Raw genomic sequence first — 9,808 nt, 5'->3', positions numbered from 1 at the left:
TTGTCCCCCGGCTGGCTGGAAGCGTCCACGGGTGACCCTTTGGACCGCAGGATGGGTGTGCAAAGCGGGTCTGGACTTTGGTCCTGTGCAAAGGCCCATTGGAAGTGGAGAAGCGGTAGGAACCGGAGATGGGAGGCAGAAAGGTGCTGAAATGGGAGAAAACCCCCCAGTTTCACACCCCCCAGCTGCTGGCCCCCAGGTCCGCCCGGGGCCGGGGCTGGAGGCGGCTGGAAGGGACAAACACCCGGGCTCGGAGCTCGGTGGTTTCACGGCAGAGGTTTGGGGTCTTTATTTTCTATATGAAATTATAGTTTATACTTACGGTTTCCAAAATCTGTAAAATCTCCTCCTTGTTCGTTTTGGTTTTTTTTTTTTTCCATTATTGCCCATTATTAGCCATTTAAACCGGCGTATTTTTATATTTTTTTAGAATGAGTCGTGGATATAGAACCTGATGCAACTACAAAATATCTCCTAGCCGCTTAAGCTTTAACAGGTTTCCAACCACACCCCGTCCCCGCAGGCTCCTTTCCAGAAGGGAAAGCGCACTTCACGTGAAGAAATTGGATAACCAGAAACCGTATTTCCCCTTTGCTCCACGCTCTCGGTCCGAGCCGCTTTGGAAACGCTGCCTCCAACCCTCGGAAACCGGCCGGTGCTGTTGGGGTTTGGTTTCTTCTCTTCTTCGCAGTAACAGCCCTGCAGAGGATTGTGCCAAAACCCATCATTTTTCTGAGAGTCAGAATTAATTCACGCTGATTTGTTAAACTGTCCTGTGCGGCCAGGCATTTAATCCTGTGTATAAATCCTGGCTGAAGAGAGAGCTGGGCTGGGCTCCCTCCTCCTGAGAAATCTGGTTTTCCCTTGTGTTCCCACGTCCCCAAGGAACCCCCAGATTGGGGAACTCCCCCCAACCCTCGCTTTGCCAGCCCAGGAGGAGGGTCCCCATCCAGCCACCGGCCGAGAACTCGGATTCCTGCTGGAAAAGGTAGGAAAAAGAAGTTAGCGGAGTCAGAACACGGGGGGCACAGCCGGAGGGGGGGGCCTGCTCTGTCTGCCGGGGGTCCCGGTTATACAGCAGGAAACTCCAGCCCAGAGATTCCCTGAAAATGCCACAGCCTTTCTGCATTTTAATATCCGATATATAGTATTTAATATTCGCACGTGGACGTGTGCAGCCTCCAGGCAAGGTGCACTGCGAGGCGCTGGGCATCAGATCCCCGCAGGACTTTTTCTCCTTTCTATTTTTATATTTTTTGGGGATGGACTTTCCTGCCTTGGCACAGCCGCAGGCTCTCGCATCACCTTCCTAAAGGGCTTTCCCAAAAATAACCCCCCCGCTCCCAAACAGGGGAGGCTGGAAATAGAGATGAGAGCAAACTGCTTGGGAGTGGGGAGGGGCCAGGGGAAAGCCAGCGGTAGCTGCAGGTCTTTATATTAAAAAATTATCCATCCCCCCCGCCTCTGCAAATGAGTGAAGTTTCCCCTTAAAGCTGACACGAGGGGTGGTCTCCGCAGCTCCGACCGCCCGGATTGGTGAGCTCGCCTGTAGACGCGTTTTCTGACAGATAAATCCGAGACCTCCCCCCCCCCACACAACCCCTCACCCAAAAAGATCTTTTTTTGCAAAGCCCCAGCCCGCTCCTTCTCCCAGCAGCGCTGCCCCGCTCCCCCAGCCGCCTCTCCTCCCTCCCTGCTCAAGGTTCCCCCTTGCAAAATGGAGGGAGAGAAGAGTCTGTTCCCCCCGCCCCGAGGGGTAAGCGGCCAGGGGTGCGGGTCCTGCAGCCTTCCCTCCACCCCTTCTGGGGTTCCCCCCCACCCCGGACAGGCCAGGAAAGCCCTGCCCCCCCGCCCCCTCCGTCCGTGGGCACAGATGAGGAGCCCTGCCCGGGAGGCGAGGCTGGGGGACCCCTCTGCTACCAGCTTGGGGGGGCCACACCGGAGAGCCGCTCCCCGCTTTACCCACCCACTTCTCTTTTTTGGAAGATCAAATCTTTTTTTTTTTTTTTTTTTTTTTTTTTTTTTTTTTTTTTTTTTTGCGGCAGGAAGCTCCATCTTTAGACAGGTCTAAAGATGCTAACACAGCACGCGAAGCCGAAGGTGGGTAAAACAAATCAATAAAACCGAAACTCCCCTCCCTGCTTTAGGGCAGGAGGCGGCAAACAAGCAGGAATTAGCGAGGAGTGGGGAAAGTCTGCAGTTTGCCGTCAAAACAGTTATTTTGTCTAGACAGGGGGAGGGAAGGTGGGTTGTGGGTTTTTTTTTTTCCCTTTACTAACACAATGGCCCTTTGGTTAAAAATTAATTTACAGCACCCTCACTCCCAAGCCAGACTAACGTTCAACCAAAAGGAGTCCCTAGGATTAAAAAAAAAACCCAAACAACAACCTAAAACAAACTTAAAAAATAAAATGGAATCGGTCGGGGCTGGGGAAGGTTTGCTCGGCTGTAACAAGTGGTGGAAGGATGCCTCTGCGATGCCGTTATTTATTTATTTCCCTGGTACGTTCAAGGGGGAGGGGACGCGTTTGCTTAAAACAAAAAAAAAAAAAAAAAAACAAAAAGGAGGAAAAAAAAAAAGAGAGAAAGGACAGCGAGGAAAGGCACGGACAGGTGAGTGAGGAAAGGCACGGCAGATTCTGCCTCGCCAGGAGACTTGAGAGGGAGGCGTTTTCAGTAACGTGTTGGTCTCTATAATTATAATTTCCCACATGTAGCTTCCCGGGAATACTTTCTCCTCCTCATCAGCTGCAGACGTCTGGGCAGAAAACTGCCAGCCGGCTCTCCGGGCGGGCGAGCAGACTCGCTTATCTTCCCTTTTCTTTATTTTTTTCATATTTTCATGCTTCGACTTCGAAAAAAAACCCTTTTAAAACGGAGACGGGAAGCGAAGCCGCGTTGCTGGTACCGCCTCCCCAGCCGCCTGTTTCTCTGCTGGGAGTTTTGACTTTTTTTTTTTTTTTTTTTTTTTAAATCCTTGATCCGACTCTTCACCATTAGCATCACTTGTGTATTTACCTATTCGAGCAGCCCACCGACCTGCTGGATTGGAGGCAGCCGGTCGCAGCTCCCGCTCACCGCGGAGAAACCCGGCTTGGCTCGAAGGCTGGGGAAGCCTTGTGCACGAAATCCCCCCCATTTCAACCTCTCCCTAGTTTAAAAAAAAAAAATCCAACTCAAGCTTTCTGCTTACGTGGATCTGCCGTTTGCACGATTTTCCTTTCACCCTCTTTTTTTAAATTTTTCTCCCCTCTCTGCTGACTCTCCGAGCCCACCGGTGGGATGGGGAGGAAGGCTGCTTTGCTAGACTTGAAACTCAAAGGTCATTTCGACAGGATTGCCAAGTCCACTTCAGCCTTTTCACGTCTCCGTGGGTTTCTCTCCGTCCGCCGCGATGCAGAGCTAGGAAAGCCCTTGTGCCGTAATGAGGTACCGTTCCATTTAATTTCCTGTCCCTCCCCGGCTTTGTGGATTTCTAATAACAATGTTGAAAAACAGAGAAGAAACCTGTTAAAGTTTCCGAGAGAGAGGGATGTATAAAAAATGGAAGGTAGCCCGGCTTAATTTAATTTACCAACAAAATGGACGGAATGGGAATACATGTGAATATTTTACGTGACCGCCCAGTGTTGGATGTATTTCTGTTTCTCATTTCCAGATAATTTTTATCAATATTACTTCTCCCCCCCCAACGGAGAACTCTTGCAAAAAAAAAATTAAATGTAATTCAAAATACTCCGAAGTACAGCAGCTGAAATAATCCTCAAAAGAAACAAAAACTCTCCTGAAAATAATTAAAACGAAGATTTTAGAAATATTTTGCTGGCGTGCGAATAGACGAGGCAAAATAGATTCTCGCAGGAGTTGTTGTGGGACCTGTAAGGGTCTTGGCAAAGGGAAAGATTTAATTCAGAAAAATTAAACACGCTGGACCGATCGATTTCTTGTCTGACCATCGGCTTGTCCAAAATATTTTGCTAATTTACTTTACTTGATGGCAGACAAAGTAGTGTTTCTGACTCCTTTTGTACCTGTAAAAAAAAATTTTTAAGGCTTAGCCCACCTCCGCTCAAAGCGTAATTAGCTCAATTGCTAATTAAAGGAAGGCTCCTGTAACTAACTCAGAAATTTTGCCGCACGTCTGGAGACTAATTAATTTTTTTTCCCAAGGGAAGCAGCTCTGTCCTGTCCTTGGGAGAGCCCGCAAAAGCACCTTCGGCGCCTCCGGACACCCCAAATTAAATCCGGCTGCCGGGGGAGGATGCTCGCTGCCGAAATGTCTTTTCGTTTTGCTTCTCCTCCCTTCTGGGTTTCCGCTTCTCCCCGCAAAGAAAAACCGAGTTATTACGAGCTGAGTCTGCAGGAGTTCCCGCCGCCTTTTCCTTCCCATTAGTTGGAGTTTTCGAATTAACTGCAGCAGCGAAGGGAACTTTTTTTTTTTTTTTTTTTTTTTTTAATCTGGATTCTGCTTTTAACCTCAGCGATTTTTTTTTATTTTGCTTCCTCTTAATTCTTCGGGAGGTGGGTGCGGAGGGCAAGAGGTGCTGCCAGGACACGCGTGGGCCCGGGTCTAATGACTCCGTCTAATTGCGGGTTCAGCCCATTAAATCAGGGGCTCCGGCTCTCCGCGAAGGCAGGAGGAGCGTGGGCGGCCTCGCACCGTGATTTTGGGAGGGTGGGGGGGAACCTGAAGATGGAAAAGCGAATCTCCCAGCCCAGCCCCGACGTGGAGGGCAGGAGGCCGGGCCGAGAGGCTCCGGCTTCTCTTTTCCCCCTCACTCGTGTTTTCCTTGCCCGAGGCGGAATTCCCCCCCCCCCCCCCCCCCCGCAACAAGTAGCCGGGCCGGTGTCGCCCCCGGAGTTTCTCTTCGTCCCGCCGCGCCCGCAGATCCGGGCGAGGGGAACTGGAGCAGGGGTCCGGCCGCGGTTCAGGCAGCCCCCGGGGAGATCTCACCCCTCACGTCGGGGCAGGAGACCCTCGCCTGAGGCTGCTCCTGCCCTCGGCGCCCCAGGGACTCGGGACCATAGCACCCTGTATGCCTCACACTCCTTCTCTTGCGTCTTTGCAGGGGTCAAAAGGGCCCTACGGGGCTTCAGAGATATGTGTTCTTGGGGGTTTTTGAAAGTATCTTAATGCGACTTTCCTTAAGGCAGAAAATTTAGCTTTTATTCCAGAGTTCTTTTCTCTCTTTGCTTTTCCCTCATTTCACTGGAGAGAAAAGAAAATAAGAAAAAAAAAAAAGATAAAAAAAAAGCGAGGGGGGAAAGAAGGAGAAAAAGGAGGGGGGGAAGAAGGAGAAAAAGGAGGGGAATAAAGAAAGATAAAAAAGGAGGGGGAAGGGGGGGAAGAAAGTTAAAAAGAAGGGAAAAGGAAGGAGGAAAAGAAGGAGAAGGAAACAAACAAAAAAAAACCAACAACAACAAAAAAACCAACAGCATTGGAAATGTTTGTCTTCTCCTGGGCAAGGCCACAAAAGCCGCCGGCGGAGCTGGCCCCGGCTCCCGGGCACTGCGGGTCCCGGCTGGCGAGCGCCGCCCCGAGGCCACCGGCCCCGCTCCTCCGGGGCCGGCCCCTCAGCAGCCGCGGCCAGCGCGGGGCGGCCCTTCTTGCTTATTCCTCCTTTTAAAAATTATTGTTACTACCGGAGCTGTAATGATTCAAGCTTTCACGTTAAAATTTTTTTTTTTTTTTTTTTTTTTTTTTTTGCGATGAGTGCTTAAGAAATATCTCGGGTTTGTGCGCGTTGCTGTTGTGTCCCGTGGCCTGATGGACAGCTGGAAGGGAAAGGGCCCACCCCGAGCTATTTCCCACTCGCGTCCAGCCCCAGCCATGTGGAGGGGGAGGGAAGGAGGAGGGTTTAAAGCCAACTTTTTAATCTTTTTTTTTTTTTTTTTCCTTTAAGTGCGACAAGCGCAGTTTGTCGCGCATTCTGCTCGGGAATATCCGCCCGGCTCCTGAGGAGCGGACGCCTAACGGTCCCAGAGGCTAACGCTGATGAATGGGAATTGTGAAAACCAGCCGCTATAACCGTATTTTAATAAAAATACCGCTTTGTGAGGATCTCAGTAAGTCACAAAGAAACCCATAAAGAAATCTTGAGATTCAGTGCCATTTCCCTTGGATGATCTGTAATAGATTCTTCTATTATGTAAGCGCGTGTGTGTAATGGATATGCACATATATATACATTTACTGATATATGCCCACGCAAACACTTGAAATCCCTCCCATCCCAGCCTATTAATTATTTTAGCACTTATTCCCCTGACAAGTAGAAGTTATCTTGTAGCCGAGACATCCATTTACTGTCTAAGAGCTCTAACTTGTCTTTGACGTCTGAATTTAAAATCTCTTTTAAAACTTTAGCAATAGCCAGAATGGAAAAAAAAAAAATCCCATTACCTTAAAATGTTATTCCAGCCCAATAATTAAACCTAATACATCACCTACTTAGATTTGGGGTTCTTTTCTTTTTTACCCCCCCCCCAACTGTTATTTATTTTAAACCTAATCGTGACATTAAATGGCACATGGAGTTTGGTTTTTCACGCTTATCTTGAGTGCTTTTCTTTACTTATGTTTTCAATCCGCAATTTAAAGGCGAGGGAGGATGCTTAATTTCCAAGCCTCAGCAGTGAAAGCTCTGTTTATATATATTCCTCCTGCTTGTTTTGTCTGAAAGAAAGAGCTTTTAGTGGGACGAGTTCAAGTGTAACCACGACTTTTGTTTTACAAATTGTATTGGCAGAAAAAGTAAAGCAGTGGGTCTAGAGGTTTTTTTTTTTTAATCCTCTTTGTACGAAATATAAAATATTTTTTTAAGTTATTATAGGTGTGGTATGTGTAAGTATAGCATATATGTATGCATATCTCCAAACAAATATCGCACTAGAGGTATGTAATGCTATAGGTGCCTATGTGTAAATGCAATTGAAGCTTTACAGTAAACTTTAGGTTCTTTCCCTCCGCAGGTTTGATTTAAACTTGAACCTGCCTGTATTTTTGTGTCCAAAAGGCGAGAAAGAGAGAAAGGGTGAATTGTGAAATAATATTAAAATCTACATTAAGTTCAAATTACAGCCTACACCAAGGATGCGGAATCAGACAATGTTTTCCTCCCTCCGTGCATCCAGAGAGCTCTAACCTCTCACAAAATAAAACCACAACAGCCCCCCTCAAAAAAAAAAAAAAATTCCCCCCTTTCTTTTCCCTTCCGAAGGGCTGTTTGCGTTTTGCGGGGCTGGTTGCTCTTTGTGGGTTTGTTTGTCTGTTTTCGGATTCCGCCCGGTCTCCCCGCCCGACCTGGTGCAAACTGTTTGAAGTTCAACAACATGGCTAAGTTTTATTGTATTTCCGGTACAATAGATTTATATACCGTCCCATCCAGGCTTTTAAAGGCGTTTCAAATGAAATGAAGCTAAGTTATAGTCAAGTTTCTGGCTCCTCCGGGCATCTCTTCAACTCGGAGGATTTGTTTCTTCAATGAACTTTTAAACTCCCCTAAACTTGCCCTTTCGGGACGGGGCTATCTCTGCCTTTTGTCTTTCCAGTCTTTATTATTTCTTTTACTCACTCCCTTTAGTTATTTAATCCAGTTGAGGACAAACACCCAGCTTGCAAGGTAAGACATTTACATATTATATTTATATATACACACACGTGTAAAAATATATACATATAAAAGTGTTTTGTGACCTGACATGATGGGCTGGGGACGTATGGTCTTTTTTTTTTTTTTTGTTTTTTTTCCGAAATTGGAATTTTGGCTGGGTTTTTTTTGTTGTTGTTGTTGTTGTTTTTTTTTTTTTTCTCTGCCAAACTTCCCCCGCGGAAGCTGCTCGGAGCTCAGCAAAGCCCCCGGGGCCTGGCCGCCTCCCGGCCCCTCTCGTCGGCTTTAATTCTGCCTTTTATCACCACCCGGTCATTATTTTATAACACGCTTTTCCAGTGCGGGGAGCGCGTTGGAGGAAGGAAAGGACACAAGGACACAATAAGTTTCTCTGTGTTGCTGTTTACACCTATAAAAAAAAGGTCACAATTAGGCTTTTTTTTTTTTCCTCTTGCTTTAATTGATTTATGTGTTCTTGGCGCTTTTTATTTTTTTTTTTCTTTAAGGGAATCATGTTATACTTGCTTTCAGGGGAGGAGAATATGAGTTAATTTTTTTTTTCCCCTGGAACTCACTGATTTTACTCTATTATTTACGGAAAGTTATCCAAACGCTGGCAGGTTTAGATTAAAAAAAAAAAAAACCTGGTAATAGTGTTTTAATACGAAGTCTTGATAAATCAGCTTCATATCGGAAATGATCCTTTAAATTAGCTTTCCAGAGGAGGTGAGGGAAGAACTTTAGGAATTTTTGCTCTTTTTTATAGCTGCGATAATCGCTTGTTTCTCAAAGTCAATAGCATTTTACTGTTTCCTCTGGTCTATTTGTAAACTATTTGTAAAGTCCTGCGGGAGGGATCCGCTCCAGACACTGTACATAGGAAATAATTTGAATAGTTATTTCGGGCAATCGGAGGGGTTTTCTCTCGCCTCTGAAAAGATCCTTTTGTTGCTTTTGTTTCCTAGCAACTGTTTTCTATTATAAAAGTTCAGATCGCAGATGATGGCAGACAAAATGGCCGCCCGGGCGCCTTTCTGGGGAGCGGTAGCCTTTGACCCGCGGCTGCGCTGGAACTGCTCAGTGAATTAGGTAGTTTCATGTTGTTGGGCTTTTCATTTTAAACACAAGAACATCAAACTACCTGATTTACTCCAGTTATCCTCCTCCGTTCTGTTTGCTGAGGGCAGTTGCCCCCCACCCCTCCCGGGGAAGGATGGGGTGAGACCCCTGTATCCCGCCCCCCCCCCCCAACTCCCATCCATCCCCTGAACCCCACCGGTACCGGAGCCGTCGGCTCCGTGTCCCCTGTAGCCCGACCCAGTCCCCGGGCACCGCCGGGGCAGGGGTGACGGTTTCTTTGTTTAAATCCCCGTTTCAGGGACGTTTTTTGCCAGACAAGACAGTCACGCCCTGAATCATCAAGAGCTTATTAAAGCTCTAATTAGGCTGCGGCGGCTCTCAGAGCCCCAAATCCCCCTCCCCAGGGACGTTAGAAACCCCCCCCTGTATGCCCCATAAAGTTTGTGCCTCGCATAAAAATACATATATATAAATAATATATATACCTATAAATATACTCACAGCTATAAAGAAATAGAAGTGTGTCTTATTTTAGTGGCTGTGATCTACACCTCGGTGTAAAGGGCAAAATGTGGGTTTAGGGAACACAAAAGAACGGTGTCAAGCCCATGACTTTAATCATCCTCATTGATAAAATCAGTTTATTAAAGGCCCTGGCGCACATGGCAGCCCTCCACGTTTGCCGTTCCGCTGTTTATAGGGACCAGGGCTCTGTGGCGTTTCCTATGGGGTTAAAAATGCCGGATTTAGCCAAAAGGGCTGGATGTGGAATATTTAGGCACCCAGGAGGCGTAGGAAACATGCCCACGTCTTTCGAGTCTGGTAAACGACAAGCAGCGGTCTGTACGCGCCTACCCGCGCAAAGATGCGCGGCTGCTGCTCTTTGCGTTGATTGACAGATAGAACATCTTCAGAGGGGACCTGGGCGAGGGCCACGGCTGCCAAGCTGACGAAATAAAAAGATTTAGGTAGTGTCAGAAATGCCCACAATCGTTTCACCACATCCTTCCTCCACGTCTCAAAGTGTTGCACGTGGGAATATAGGGATTAAAAAAAAAAAGAAAGAAAGAAAGAAAAAACCACAAGAGAAAGACCAAAATTATAAAAATCCATGTGAG

At 47.2% G+C, this 9,808-nt stretch overlaps 1 long non-coding RNA gene across 3 annotated transcripts; it reads left to right on the top strand.

The window, feature by feature from the left end:
• The first annotated feature begins 2,117 nt into the window (after positions 1 to 2,117).
• On the top strand, positions 2,118 to 6,555 carry LOC147597691 (uncharacterized). Of its 3 annotated transcripts, none has more exons than XR_015261099.1 (3): positions 2,118 to 2,613; positions 3,336 to 3,429; positions 5,904 to 6,555. It is a non-coding gene; the product is annotated as an uncharacterized LOC147597691 (long non-coding RNA). The 3 variants fall into 3 exon arrangements; XR_015261100.1 differs by lacking the exon at positions 5,904 to 6,555 and adding an exon at positions 4,171 to 4,533; XR_015261101.1 differs by lacking the exon at positions 5,904 to 6,555 and adding an exon at positions 4,053 to 4,171.
• The last annotated feature ends 3,253 nt before the right edge of the window (positions 6,556 to 9,808 follow it).

This window comes from Chlamydotis macqueenii, chromosome 25 (genome assembly GCF_036417535.1).
Source record: "Chlamydotis macqueenii isolate bChlMac1 chromosome 25, bChlMac1.mat, whole genome shotgun sequence".
Lineage (NCBI taxonomy): Eukaryota > Metazoa > Chordata > Aves > Otidiformes > Otididae > Chlamydotis > Chlamydotis macqueenii.
Note: the sequence above shows the minus strand (reverse complement) of the source record. Positions and strands in the feature narration are given on the sequence as shown.